The sequence below is a fragment of the Enoplosus armatus genome, chromosome 19 (assembly GCF_043641665.1).
Source record: "Enoplosus armatus isolate fEnoArm2 chromosome 19, fEnoArm2.hap1, whole genome shotgun sequence".
In the NCBI taxonomy this organism is placed as follows: Eukaryota; Metazoa; Chordata; class Actinopteri; order Centrarchiformes; family Enoplosidae; genus Enoplosus; species Enoplosus armatus.
The window spans coordinates 5977560-5993195 of record NC_092198.1 but is presented as its reverse complement, the minus strand read 5'-3'; positions in this window follow the sequence as shown (position 1 = coordinate 5993195).

Sequence of the window (15636 nt, the reverse complement as noted above, 5' to 3'; positions counted from 1 at the left end):
GACAATACTCGGCTTATCTTTTGATGTGTCTTTGCTTCAGTGATTTGTGAGCAGCGTGTGTCGCATGATAGCTGCTATCATGTGACATCACCCCGGCTAGATTAAGGTAGTTCATGTGCCAGCAGGGTAAAAGCAGATGCATCAGGCTAGCAGTGTGAGTTAGATTAGACACCATCCCCTCTCACTACAGGGATCAGAGCATGAAAACCTAGCGACACAACATCAGGTCAACCCAACTTCTTTACCCTCCATTTCTCCCGGGAAGCCATTTTCACACAGAGGTTTTGTTTGTCGCTGTGTGTTATCTAAACCTGGAGCTTAGAAAATGAGGGGGATTTAAAAAAAAGTGGCGAGTAAATAGATTTTTTTTAAACTGCACAGACACCGTCATAACAGATTTATATCATTTTCAGGGTGGCTCATAGTTTGACAGATTCAAATAAAGAAGTCTTCTGTATACACATCTCTCTTTCTAATAGAGACAGCTTTCTTTATGCACATCTAGGCCAGAACCGGGGGGGGGGGGGGTTCTAGTGTCTTTTTGTCTGTCTTCTTAAAGCAATACGCTTCTTTCACCCCATTTTAGCTGATAGCAGAAACCACAGGGGTGCCTTTTAGCGCCGCATCACAGTTTTCCTCCCCTGCCTTTTGCCTGTCGGTGGCCTTTCATGCAACAGCAATATCGGCTCATCCCGGGGTAATGGGTAACAGCCTCAGAGGCAGCCGAGATTGAGATCACTTTGAATTATTAATATTCATTCTCCACAAAGGGGCAGGCGGGGCGGGACTCCCACTCGTCAACACAGCCGAGTGTTCAGACTGTCACCGAGCCAGTGTCAACAGTCGGAGTCAAGCTGTGCTCTCCCACACAGACACACACATGCACACAAATTAGGCCCATGCATGGATGACCTTCCGTACCTAAATACAGACTGTGACAAATGCGAGCGCAAAGAGACGGCTGCACACACACAAACACACACACCAACACACACACACCATTTTACTGTCGTTTCAGTGGGAGGTAGGGATGTGTGGGCCCCCATCTGTGCACACAGCTCCATTTCCTCAGAGCTGCTACCAATCCACTGACACTATGGAGGACAATTCAAACTGCAGGAGCAGGAAATAGCCTCCACAGTGGTTTTATGTGCCTTCATGTAACGGCTTCCTGCCGTATTAATCAGATAGAGTAGGAATGATCATCAGCAGCACTTGATTTAGAGCAAACACTTGTCTGCTTTGCAACCTCTGTTGTTGTCAACGATGGAAAGGTTACGCTGTTTATTCACTATTTTCTTCAAGTTTAACGCTGTGAGTGCAGAAGAGACATTTATATAAGCCAGGAGCATCTTTTTCTCCACTCTCAGTGTCTTTCTGCTTATATAACTGTGGTAACCTTGGTTCTCATTACCTTCAAGCTCTTTGCCGGATATAAGGCCTATTCCAGGTACATTACTAATGGTAACTGCTGTGGCATTTAAATCCCAAAGCATATATAATATATTGTTCTAAATAGCATGTGTGCATTCAAATACAAACATTCAAAAGACTAATTCAAGCCTTAAACAGGAGAATTTACTCATACTGGAACTTGCTCGGCGTCAACACCATATGGCTCCAGATTTCTGCACATGATTTGTTTTGAAATATGGTGCACGTCTGCGGGAAATATTGGCCAGCGCACTGGGAGCTGTGGAAATTTGATAGCTGTAAAGGTGGACAGGCAGCTGACATTGTGTGTGTGTTTATCATTGTACGGGGGGGGGGGGGCACTGACTCCAATGGGAGGATGAAGGTGCGGTCAGTGAGAGTTGAGCAGATGCCCGGTCAGGATGAGTCCCCGGTGGAGGAGGTCAATCCTTTTTCTTTTGTATGTCTGCCTTTCACTATGATTGCACAAACAGATGGGAGCTGACATCCTAATATCAACAGGAAACACTCTCAGTTTATTCTCTGCAGGGGTATGACATCAACAGGCAACAGGAAAAACCCTGCTTCATCTCTGTAGGGACACTACAGCAGTCGGCACGCCGCGGGCCAAAGGAATGTAAATGAAGCCTGTCGCTTACCTGCACAGATCTGGAAATACAATAGACTTAATCCATGAATTATTCTTGTACACAAGCCGGACCTTGAATCATGTATGTAAATGTGGTGTTCAGGGTTTGTTTTGCACTACATTTTTTTCTTTCTTTATGATCAATTGTTTGGATGATGACTTAGTGTAAGAAGAATTCCTGCCTTATCTGAGTTTTTGCTCATTTCCTGCATTCTTCAACTGTTTTACGTCACTGTTCATTGTTTTCCTCTGAGTTTATCATGTAAAGAGATATTTGCCTTTTTACTTTGTTCTTGTTTTTCATGGCATATGTTCTGAACATTGAAACGCTGTCAAAATATCTCCAAATAAAGGCAGCAGTTCTACAATATGATTCTGTAAAATATATTTTTAATTTCCGTTTTACTTGATGTACCACAGTTGGCTGCAGTGGCTCGGCTTTGGTTTGTCTGTTGGTCTGGACAGGCTGTAAAAGGAAGGCAGGTCGTAATGTAACCACAGAGACTGAATTTCTGAAAGCAGGCATGGAACTGTTTTCAAAATGTAATGTGAGCCTGAAGGACATAGACAAACTGAACTCTGTGGCACATGCTTGTTAAAACAAACATTAAAAGATAAGCCTGGTGATGTGTATCTCTGTAAGCAAAGCCATATTCATCTGTACCATAGAGTTTTGAGGTACTTGTACTATGCTTGAGTCCATTTTATGCTACTTTATACATCTATTTCACTACATTTCAGAATCACTGCATTGCAAAGTTACTAGTTACTTACAAAACATATGATACACTTTTAAAATGCGATGCTTTGTTATAGTATATATTAAAAACAGCTCAAACAGCACAGTACTGTAGTTACAAATGGCTCCAACTCCAACAGAGAATGCTACTTACATATTAATGCATCAGTATTAACAATACAGTCAGAAAAATGGCTTCTGTGAGTGTTATATTGTTAAGTTATACAGTCTGACAAGTACTTTTACTTTTGATACTTTAGTCGATTTTGCTGGTTATACTTCTGTACTTTTACTTAAAAGTACTCTGTGGAGTTTTTGACCACTATGTTTTTATGAATGGGTCCTTATTTTCTTTTGTGGTGAAGAAGAAGACTGCTGGCTGGTAAACATGGATGTAAATAATGCACAATTTAAAATATTTAAAATATAATAATCGGTTTTGCAAATGTTTAATGAGGAAGTAGATGCCCTCAACGCATTCGTCAGACCTCAACACTGAACGTGAACTTTTGTTCGTCCTTTAACATAACGTTCTTTTAACACGGCAGTTTTGAATTCACAGATAATGTAATAAAAATAAAACTTGTATTGTAGAATGTAACACCTGTCCTCACATCCACTTAAGGCCACATTATTGGTCAATTCATTTCCCAAGCAAGTTGATTCAAGAGGCTGTGCTACACTGCTGGCATGTTATCTCCACAGTACCACCCAGTGCCACTTCATGATGCCAGCATGCAGATGTCATGACTCACTGTCCTCCCCATATGTGCCCCTATTGTCTCTGAGACACCATGCTGTGTCTGTATCATATATGACAGCATGTTTTTCCCACAGCAGCTCTGTTGTCTCTGTGTATAGACGACGACGTGGAAGCCTGGCTTCAGAAATGATGCACGCTCGACTTGAGCGTCCCAAGGATGTCAGCGGAAGCAGGGGGGGAGGGTGTTTCAGCAAGCCTGACTCTCCCGGGACAGCTTTAATGTATCCACCTGCCAGGCGGCAATATGCCATACACTCAGCAGTCATTCAATCATTCGCCTTGGCACGCCAGATGGTATCACCTATGATAAGACTGATACACTGCCTGGCTCCCGCAGAAAGTTTGGAGCTTCACGATGATCTGTAAACAAACTTAAAGTGCCATTTTCAAGCTGAAATAAAGACCTCACTGCGCTTTTGTTCATACTTTATCGCCATTGTTTGTGAGCCATCGCCCTGTGTTTGTCTCAAGTCACGCCAAAGCACCGGTAACAGTGTAAGAATCCCAGTCTGCAGCTCCTAAATGCAGCCTCACTGAACAGATGCCCATTGTCGTGCTGCTTGCGGTGATGAATTTAAACACCGTGTTCTCTCCTGCAGGTTAATTGTGCTGATTTGAGTGAATAGGGGGAACGTTTTTTTGGCGGCGTACGCGAGCTCGCAACACTTTTTATTACGACTATATTTTCCAGAACATTAATTTTGTGGATTTTCTTTTTTTACTGTATGAAGTGAAAGCGGAGAGGGAGCAGCATACAGGCCTGTGTGAAAGTCATTTGCTAATGAGAGCTCGTAAATAACCAGGATGGCAAGGGCCAAAGTGATTTTGGCTGTGGATACATTTACATAGCTCGGTGGCTGGAAATGTTTTCCTCACAAATTCATTTAGATCCTATGACTCCTACTGCTGCCTGTGTGTTTATATGATCAGTTTTTAGAGTTTAAATTTCATCGTGTCCTGTGGTAGTAAGCTGAATGAATAAGTGGTCCCAATGCACCTGGGCAAGTGCACTATAAATGTGTGATTTATTTCAGGAGGAAAAAAACGTGTAACATGGTGAAGACATTAAAGCGCAGTAGGAGCGAGCACAGAGGAGTTCTGTTTGTCTCTGTGCATCATACAAACGCTTATTTCCAAGGGACACCTCTGAAGGGCACACGAGACTGATGTTCTCCCTGGTATCTGTCATGTCATAGCATGCTCATCGACTATAAAGAAAAGAAGCTGTGAAAACGAACAGCAGCTTACACTGTGTCACATCTGCCAGTGATCCAGCAGCCCCTGCAGAGTACTCGCAAATCCATTTCTTTCCAGAAAAAAGTGGGGAATTTTTACAGACATCCAGAATCAAAATGCTAAAGACGCGTCACAAAATCCAGTGTCAATACCATTACAGGAGTCATATTTCCTTTGCGATGGACCAGGGCCAAGCACATATTTGAGATGTACCAATGTACACCTTGGGTCATTTAGTATTCATGGTTGAGATGATTTCCTTTAGCACCCCTGCTGGAAGTGCTTAAACACTTTCCGCTCAGCTAGACAGCTCCCTGTGAACAGTAGGGCCACACCTGCACGTGTCGTGTTGTGTTTGGCATCAAGGAGGCTTAGAAAGTGGCACTCACCGCAAAGGTAATCTCCTGAGAGGTAATTAAACTCACACATATGCAGAAGTATCCATGTTTCCGAGGCATGAGAACACTAAAAAGGGCTTTGTTTTGGACAACACGCTCTCTGCTCAAACTCTCATTAACGTTTTATTTATGGTCTTGTGTTCTGTCTTCATTGACATCAAGTGCCTGACTCTTGCGACGTGTACATTTAATTAACTTCTATCCACTCGTTCCAAGGCTGTTGACACCGTATGTCACTGCCGGTTATATTTGGACGCCTCGCGTTATTCAGGTAGTGTGGTGGAAATCAGTTAGAGTGCAAAGACCGGTCTTGCTCTGGGTTGCAAAAATGCAGAATTTACAACAAAAGCTATAGTGGGCCCTGAGAGCTATCTACCTGTCCAGCCTCCACTGAAGATGCCTCTGGTCTCCAGCTGTCTGGCTCACCTCCAGATGGCTGCCTGTTGCCTGTTCCTGACCTGCTCACCCTCTCGAATTTGTTTGTTCAGACTGCCATCCTGTTATTGCCAACCTGTAAGCCTGTTCTTGACCATCGCCTTGAGTATATTTCTCTTCATCCTATCTGCTCCCCTGCAGGGTATTTGACTGCAAGTCTTCTTCCCTTTGTTGCCGTATTCCACTGGACCTGACGGTTGCCATTGTTTGTGGCTGATGACGTACTTACTCCATGACTTGTGATATAAGCTATGTTACCGCGTATACTACATACACTAGAAGTTTGCTATAAATTAGGCGCATGGCATTTTTCTGCAATAATATCTGAATCATGCAATCAGATGTTAAAGCTGAAATAAAATTAAATCACTGGCTAATTTTCCAACACTTTTGACGGGTAGTCAACTTCAGTGCATTGTTGTATGTCTATATTTGATTGTGGTGTCTGAATTTGTAGCGTGTTTTTGTATTTGGTTGTGCTGTCAAGTTGGTGAACATGCCTCTCAATTTTCCTGTGTTTTACTTTAAATGCTACAAATTCGTGAGGATCTTTTTTTTTCCACTTGCCAGTGTTTTGTCTATTGGCAAGTGTTGCTGTCAGGGCCACTGCAAATAGGAGATACAGATGAAAACACACACCTTCTAACCTCAACTGTACATGGAAATTGATTGATGTCAACACAGAAAACACACGTGCAAAAGACAAAACCATCGAGACTCGTTTAACCAGTTATGTTTCAAGGTCATGACTTAATATCGAGCAACTTGAGCAAAGCCTATAGAAATGCATCATGTCTCCCTTACAGATAACGCGTACACTGCTCTGGCTTGGCGTATAACCTTGTAAAGGCGACATACATATAGGTGGAGGATAATTCATACAAGCACAAAGGATGTCACATGCATGAACAGACATTTACTCCTAACTGTAGGACATGCACGCTTCTCTGTGAGGCTATAAGCCAGTCCTCACATGGGACACATTTAGAAATCAGGGAAAAAGTCAAAGTCATAAATTCAAAAAATGAATAAGACACACCTGGCTGAGTCACGTGTCAGCCACCTTTAAGTGACAGAGAATTGAGGTCTTTGTGGGATACGCCATCGGACTTGCTGCAATAACCCGGCGAGGCAGTAGCTTATTATCTACGCCCAGACAGTGTTTCTCCCCACTGGTTGCCCCCAATGACCATGGCTGTTTGTCTGTCACCCTCACAGTCTACCTCATATCTCGTCTGTTCAGCTGCCTCAATGATACGACCCCCCCCCCCTTCCATCGCTGCCTGTCTGTGGTGGTGCACGTCTTTGAAGAGAGAGAGCTCTCCGTCCCAGCGAGCTATATCACACTTTAAGTGGCATTTTAGCATGATACTTGATCAGCCAAATATCAGTATGAGCTTTTCATCTCATCCATAATTCACCTGCGGGGGAGTCAGCTAAGAATAGCCGGCTTTCTGTGCTTATGGCAGAGCAAGAGACACTGAGAGACAGAGAGGAGAGCGATGACATGACGTGGATATGAAACTGGGTACAGTGCATACTGTAGTGCAGTATACTTTGGTGCTATATGGTGGCCTGCATATCCCATTATTCTTATTTGTCATACAAAGACAGCCAGCAGGTCATGTTCCCCTTTCTAAATAGAAAAGAGGAGAGCGTGTTCTAATCTGAGCCCACCTCCACCCTCTTTCCTGTCTCATTGTGTCATTTCTTGGCTTTGTCACTCAGGAAACAAACAATTAGACAGATACAGATGAGTCAAATTAGTTTTTTGTCTCATGACATTGTTCTGTCCTTCCCCTTTGGCTACTTGGTCAGCCAAAGTCCCCATCGCCTGGTTCAGCCAAAATCATATCTCGTACACACATTCTCCTGCAGGATGTGACTTTTGTGAACTCTGAAGTATACAGAGGGATTGTTTGTTCACCTAAAACAGGCTGGTTAATCAGCAGCCAAGTCTGCATACACAAGGGCACACACAGGCTGCAACGATGAGACGGGGAGAGACAGCTCTGTCCCAGAGGGTTTCTCCGCTTTTGTCCACTCAGACGGTCCCTTTCCAGGGTGATGAAACGAACGTATCTTACCATTAATCTGTTTGGACGAGATGTCAGTCTTAGCATGACACATCACTCCACTTCAAGGGCTTGGGGAGAGTCTGACAAGAGCTCTTAGCCAGTGGGAGAGAAATCAAACTCCCGAATGTCTTTGGCCTTTTTTCTGTTCCAGCCGGGGGGCATGGTGACCTTTTTTGGAGCCACACACACTATTCTTAGAGCCCGCCCAAAAAAAGGACTGACATTTGACCTGAATGAAAATGCATATCTGGTCTTAGTGCCGCAGTGTTGGCTGAGGAGTCACTCTGACTATAGCACCCTCTCATCATCTTGCAATGTCTGAATCAGCACAGAAAGGCCATCGACTAACCACACTCCTCTCTCAGAGCAATTCTCACATTCCAGCAGCTGAGCAGTGAAAGTGTCAGATTGTTCCCAATGCAAATAGGACGGAAAGAGGAAGAGAAAGTCTGTGAATGAGCCCGTCTCTCCTCCATGATGGAAAATAAATGATAAGAAAATCGAGGAAGGTTTTGGGAGGAAGTTAGTCAGGGAGGGCTGAGAGTTACCCAGTCAGTGCTTAATTCATGCATACCAGGGACATAATGTGACAGTAATGTAATTTGTTCTGGGCCAAAAGCCCAGTCGCACTTATCTAACAGTTACAGGCTTGATTTGTCTTTCCACCCCTCCTCTCAGGCCACAACGTGCATTAAAGAGGCCTTTTTATGCTCCTCGCCAGGTTGGAGGACGGTGCCCTTATTAGATGTGACTGCATGATAATGAAACGGCGTAATGCAATGTCAGAGCAGTTGACACGACACAAAAGGCTAAGGCTGGTGAAATTCCTAATCAGCTCAAAATGTCACAGGGCTCACCTTGGGTCTGAATCACAGCCCGCAGACAGATTAGTTCTCTACATCGATGTCAACCTCAAGGATGCCTCCCCTCTTTGGCCTCAGAAAGTCACTCTGGTTCTTGACTTACTCCCCTCATTTCTCTTTCTCTCTCTCCTTGACATTATTATCATACAAGCTTTGAAGACAAAGACATTTAATGGGTGTTATAGTTGCCAAACAGCCTTAATGCTCTAATATTGTTCTCAATCTTTATGTGAAAATAGCACACACACACACACACACATCTGAACTGAACAGCACAGTTGAATCAAAACCACTTGGATGCATCCTTCCCTCTCAAGCCAACTGACCATTCCCTAACATCAGCTTACATACTGGTTTGTATTTTCACTCAGTATGTTTCACTTTTGCACTTTTAACCTTTACCTATAACAAAAAAAATATGATATAACATGAGGACTAACTGATGAGGTAATGTTGCTCGGGTTGCTGGAGTGTAAATGATGATAGGACCAGCTCCCACACAGTGAGGGAATACTAGACAGTGGATGTGCTAGTCTTGGACAGGGCAGGGACAACTGCAGTTAGCTGGACAAATAAACCAGTTAGCCAGACATGCTAATGATTAAAGCTAAAGTTACAGCAGATAAACACACTGGTTAATCCATTGCATGCTAAAAACACAGAAACCATCATCCAGACTTTAATCTTGCTAAGCTATGACTGGACAATCGCTGTTTGCTGTTGCAAATGGTCACTTACATCAAATTTTGATCAATCTCGTGATGATTTAAAGTCTTGCATGTCAAATTTAAGCGTAATATTTCCACACCACTGACAAGAGCAGGCGGTGTGCATTTTCAACTAAGCTGATGAATAGAGACCAAAGACACAGTATTTCTGTAATACAGTCAGAACTTTTTCTCTGTTCAGTAGTTGAAACGTTCCCAGAGGAACCTGTAAGCAATTTACAATAGTTCAACATCCCTTCTGCTGTTCTACAAATATGTGTCATCTTGCCGTACAGACTTTGCCTTAGGGAGTAATTCAGCGTGTATACCCTCCACCCCCCCAACTTCCACAATAAGAAGCCCTGTGGAGAAAAAATACTTTTATCAAGAACTAATATGAGATATTTGGGATGATTATGTTAAAGTAATAACCAGACAATTCACCATGAACTCTTTTGTAGAAGCCAATTCACTTTGGACTGCTCTAATGTAATAGAAGATCATGTTATCACAGCACTCAAGCATGGTCTGTTTATTTTATGTCACCCTCAGACCCAATTCATGTCCATAGTCTTGACGCAGCGCCACATCACACCTCATTAAGTACCAAATCTGGATCTGGCTATTTATCTGGCTACACTTCTGTGCCCATGTCTGGTCACACTGAAGCAGAGCAAAAGCCAGCTCACTTTGCAAATCTACAGCAGAGGTAATTTCAGGGCAAGAGTCAGGACAACATGTTTTTTTAGTGGAGAAAACAGCACTGGCGCTCTTGCTTTTCAAAAGCTGGAAGGTTATTTTAGTCACAGAAGTGGTGGTCATATCCTGTTTACAGAGAAGACAGCATTCAAACAAAACTATGAAATAGCCTAATAAAACAGAAATCGACAGGATGAGATTGCTTCTCTCTCTGCAATCACCGTGGAAATATTGCTTGTTTTAAGATATACTAATGCTCTTGTAAATTAAGAAAACATGTTGTACTGTATGCTGAGCGAACACAAAGGTTTTCAACAGCTTTAGAAAGCTGTGTACTTCCTTTGACTGTTGCAAATGACAAAGAAATAAACATGTACATGATGGTCTCATGTCCAAATAAATAAAAGTCTCAACTTAAAGCACAAATTCTAGCACAGTATGAACTCCAACATATACTGATACCCTCCGTCTGTCTGAGCTTCTGGAATATTTTTTGCTGTTGTTGTTATTCTGTCTCTGTTAAATTATCCGCTGTTTGTTTTGCTTCACCAATAAAATGAAATAAAAGACCAAAAAAAATCAAACAAACTATGAAACCTGTAACTGACTCGATTTTACAGTGTTAGGGAGATTCTTGTCAGATCAGTCTATAAAAATACATTTTCCCCTTGTGATGCAGAGCAAAAGTGGTAAATATAAAACCTTGTCAGTAATAATCTGACCAGCTGTCTCCCTCCTTATATTTTCAACTTTCCATACCAACTGCATTACATTAATAAAATGATGAATATCCAGTAAGATGCTTTACATGCGCATGCATGAATGGATTACTGTACGGGCCTAGCAGACACAGGCCCAGGTGCTGAAAATGTCATGGGACCCCCTGTTTGAAGTGATTTTTTACATTTCCTGGTGTTGGAAAGTAAATCAAACTACAAACTATAAAGAAATAGAAAACGACTACAAAGAGACGCTAAATGACGTCAAAGAGACGCGAACAACTGTAAAGAGATGTGAAATTACCACAGACACAAAACGACATAGCCATGTTATAAAACGGGCAGAATTCTTTACCTTATACATGATGAGAAAATTGATGAGAACATTTACTAGATTCACTCGGAGAGAAGTGGGAGCGAACATCACTCACACTCACAATGGTCATTAATTAAGGCTGTAATGCCAAAACAAGTCCATCTGTGATGTAGCTTCAGACGAACAGGATACACTCTTCTTCCTTCGTATCATTACACGCTTGAACTTGCTGCTGTTAAGCAGCAATGATACCGCTCCCTCTTGCGCACCTGGTGTCTGAATGACAATCACATAACACCTTGATGAAGCCAGCGTTTGTTTTTTTTATTATGTTTTCCATGTTTAAAAAGAGCTTTTAACACAGTACTCTCAGCCCACCTAAGCAGAACAATTAAATACCACCCATGCAGGCGCATTCACTCATCAGAAACACGTGTCTGTAGCAGAAATATTCAGAGAAAATTGAAGCCACAGTGAAAAAAAAGTCAGTGTGACATGCTTCCTCCTGTACTGGAATAGATTTTAAAAATGCAAATTTTTTTGCAAGTGGTACAGAGAGAGTCAGTCCCAAAAGCATGGCAGAGGCATAGCTAACAGAATGGCTGGGATGTAATTGCAGCTCTGCACTGGCAGCTCTGCAGTCAGGAGCAGAGTCTTAATTCCACAAAGCACTGGCCTTGCAGCAGTTTCCTCCCTGATTGATACCACTATTGGACCGGTCTGGTTAGCCAGTGGAAACCACCATAAATTCCAGGCCCACTTTATCGTTAAGCTTAGTAGCCCAGGAAATAAAATTAGCTGTGTCCAATTTTGGAAAGGGCTGCACAACACTATAAATAACAATTTACAGTCAGTGATAAATGGACAAAAATGGAATTAAAAAAGGAAATACAACTTACCTGGTTTTGTTTATGTGTGTTTTTTTGTGTATCTAATAAGTAGCTTTTACTTATACAATCTACCATTGTGAGATAATAATTAAACTGTTATTGCTCGTGCATTATTCAGGCAATTTGCTTTTGTTGTCAGCACATAAAGCCAGCATGTAAGCACCGTCTTAACTCTGTTACACATGCCAAAGGGCCCATCACAGGGAAATGAGTGATGACCAGGACTTTTTGCAGTGTTTCTCCTGCCAGTATATATAGAACAGGCCCCGCGGTTTGTTGAGGGTGAGGGTGGCTGTAGCTGCGGCTGCAGTGAGGGAGAAACAGCCACTATTCTTAATGTCAAATGAACATGTAACCATACTTTATCATTTTTGACTGCGTCGTATTGCTAAATCCCGAGCAGGCCAGCTGTGCTCCCCTTTCCCCTTTCAGACTGTGTTTCAGTTTGAACCAAAATCGTGCTGAGGAGGGAGCAGGACTGAGGCAAAATAAATGACATGTCTTACATCTCCCTGTTTGGGTTTGTTTTCACAAAGCCCTTTGTGTGTATCTGGGTTTGTGTGTGCGTCTAAGTGTAGAGCTATGTTTGTCTCTTGGTATCCTCCCTCAACAGACAGGGCCCTCTCACTCACCAACATGTGTTTCGGATTACAATCCTGAATTCCTCTCTCTCTCTCCCCGATTGGCTGCCAGAGCGTCACGTCTCTCTGCAACTACTGGCGACGGTGCGGTATCCCATGAAGCCACAACGCACGGCGTATGATGAAGCTTCCCATGCCCATCCAGCCGTATGTCTTTGTCTGTTGGAGGAAGTTCCATTGTTAAAAGATGGTAATGTAATAAACTGACCTCTTGACCCTGAAGTAGCAGCCATGCAACCTTGTTTTCATGCTGGATGATATGTTAAGTGTGTCCCGGACAGCTTGTCAACAAACACATAGGGGAAGCCAATAAACGGCGCGCGCTGCGGTTGTTTTAACCCCAGCAGGGCAAAGCACATTAATCACAGTTGAGGCAGCGATGATGATGAGGTGTTTGGTGGTCGGCTCCAAATAGCTGGTAATGGAGCTGCAGTGTGTGGAGGTGTCTTGCTGCTGGTTCCATCTTGAATGCAAATAGTTGTCTGGCAGATGCAGCAAAGGCCAAATAGCAACGAGACTAAGAGACAGCCATGCTAGCGGTTCTGTGAGGCAGCTAAATGCTAATGTCAGTATGACAACATGCTGACGACGCTAATGCTAATATCCTGATGTTAAAAGGGCACTCCACCAATTTATTACATTAAGTTGAGTTTTTGTCACAAGGAGGTTTACTCCTGACGATGTCACTAGGGTTATCTCAACTTGGGGGTAGAAAGCCCCTTAAGAGTCGGGATATATCGACCTGTTGATGTTCGCCAGTGTAGTCGAGGTTGTTACCATGCTAACATTTGCTTAGTAGCACCAAACACAATGTACAGCTGAGACTGATGGGAATTTCAAACCAAAGTATTGGACACATTTGGGTGGTGCTAGATGAAAAGTTAACGGATCACCAACATCTTTACAATTCATCCTGACGGGAACGTGAATGTCTAAAGTTTAATGCCGATAATCAGTGAGATCGTGACCAAAACATTGTCATCCCTAGAGCCACAGCGCTAGCCAACTAACAAGACAACAAGTCTACAGACATGCTAGCAGCTGTGTGAGGTTGTACTTAGGCACAGTGGTGCTTCAAGCTAAATGCTAACATCAACACGTGATCAAGCCTATAAGGACAACGCTTACCTGCTGATGTTAAGCGGGTATAATGTGTACAGAATGTCATCAAATCAAATACTTGAGATAGTTTAATTTGGACCAAGGTGGTGGATCAACTGACCGACAGACTGACATTGCCATTCCCAGAGCAATGCTGCTAGCACAGCTAAAAAAAAACCAACCAAAAACAGTACATGTGTATGTGCATGCAGTAATTTCATGTGTACACAGAAATTAGCCAGTGCTGTGTTCTCTGGTCTTTGAGAGTCCTTGGAGGGTTACTGACCCATTACATCACTCAGCACACTGTGTAACACCATGGTGGTTGCATACTTTCACACTGTAGAATTTAATATCCGATTATTTATATTGAATTGTGGAATAGGTTGCCTAGTTCATTCAATTCTGATACTACAGCTGCAGTGACATTTAGGAGTGCAATTATTTTCAGATCTGCCGTTACCGACTGCGGCTGCAATGCAAATAAGCTGATCGAAATCCCAGCACTGTCCAATATTTAATATTTAAGTTGAGCCAAAAAGATGAACTGTGGCACACAGTTCTATGGCAGAGGCACTTGGGGGGCACACACACACATACAGATAATATTTAGCTTTTCTCTAAAACGACACCTCCCAGGGTCACACGTTGCCTGCAGCGCTTGGCATTCCAGGCGAGGCCAGACTGCCTTACCAGGCAGAGCAGGTCCGCTGCAAGGTCGGCACACGTGGGCGATCAGTTTCACGGTGAATACCAAATGTAAAAGCGCATCCAAACCCTGAGAGATGAGACAGGACATTAAAGCTACAGTCCCCAGAGGAAGGAGGAGGATGAGGACGAGGAGGAGGGAAGAGCACTGGGGGAAGAAAAAACAGGTGGCAGCACTTCAAAGCAGGGGAGTTTTATGAATTATGGGAGATAATGTGACTGCTGACTTCTGCAGAGGGTCTCAGCGGTGCTGGGTATCATTCTTTATGGACAGTATAGAACACTTTTTTCTTTTTCTTCTTTTTTTTTTTACACAGTAATAAATAATACACATTTCCATGCTATCTGAAGAGTAAGCCCCATCTTACTGGAATTATTCCTGCAATGATCTCAGTTAATGTGCCATCATTTTTTAGGTAATGAAATCATTTCCTCCTTCTGCAGACTGAATTAAGTGACCAGCAGCCAAAGAGAATTAAGTGACTCATCTCTCACCAAAGAAATATAATGCCGTCCTTACCCACGTAATTCAATTGCAATATCTATCCATTAATGCTACTATAGGACTCATTTTTCTTGGATAGGCCATTATTATTATTATGGACTATTTCAAAGGATCATATTTGAAAGGTTGAAATAGAAGATAGAATTCATGATGTGTTCAAACACTACGATTGTTTTATGACAATGTGTGACACATGTCACGTCAGCGATATGTGATTCCATGTGACTCCAATTTCTTAATGTTATCAGTGTATAAAGCTGACACGGTCCCTGGGTTTGCCATGATTACTCACTGTAAACACTGCATTCTCCACAGGAGGCTTCAGAGGAGGTTTTTAGTCACAGGAGAATAAAGTATATGGATTCTGTACACTACGGGAACTGAATTATGAGAAATGATGAATGAGTTTAGTCTATAGGTTTATGGTGATTGGCATATAATTGTTCTTTTTGATTTAATTGTTTGGATATTTTAATCACATATTATTACATTTCATCTTATTAATACAGCCATGCGAGTCATAAGTACTTGGGCACAGCTGTGCTTTGAGCTAAATGCTATTGTCAGCATGCTAACATACTCAGAATGACAATGCTAACTAATAATGCTGATGTTTAGCAGCTCTCTATTGCTGTGAGAGAGTGAGTTTCACTGATTCTAGCAGTGTGTGTGTGTGTGTGTGTGTGTTACGGTTTTCTATCTCGGTTTAAATTAGTTATGACGCAAAGAAGAAGTGGTCTGACATTTGTGGCAAATTGTGTCACGTGACAGGATAA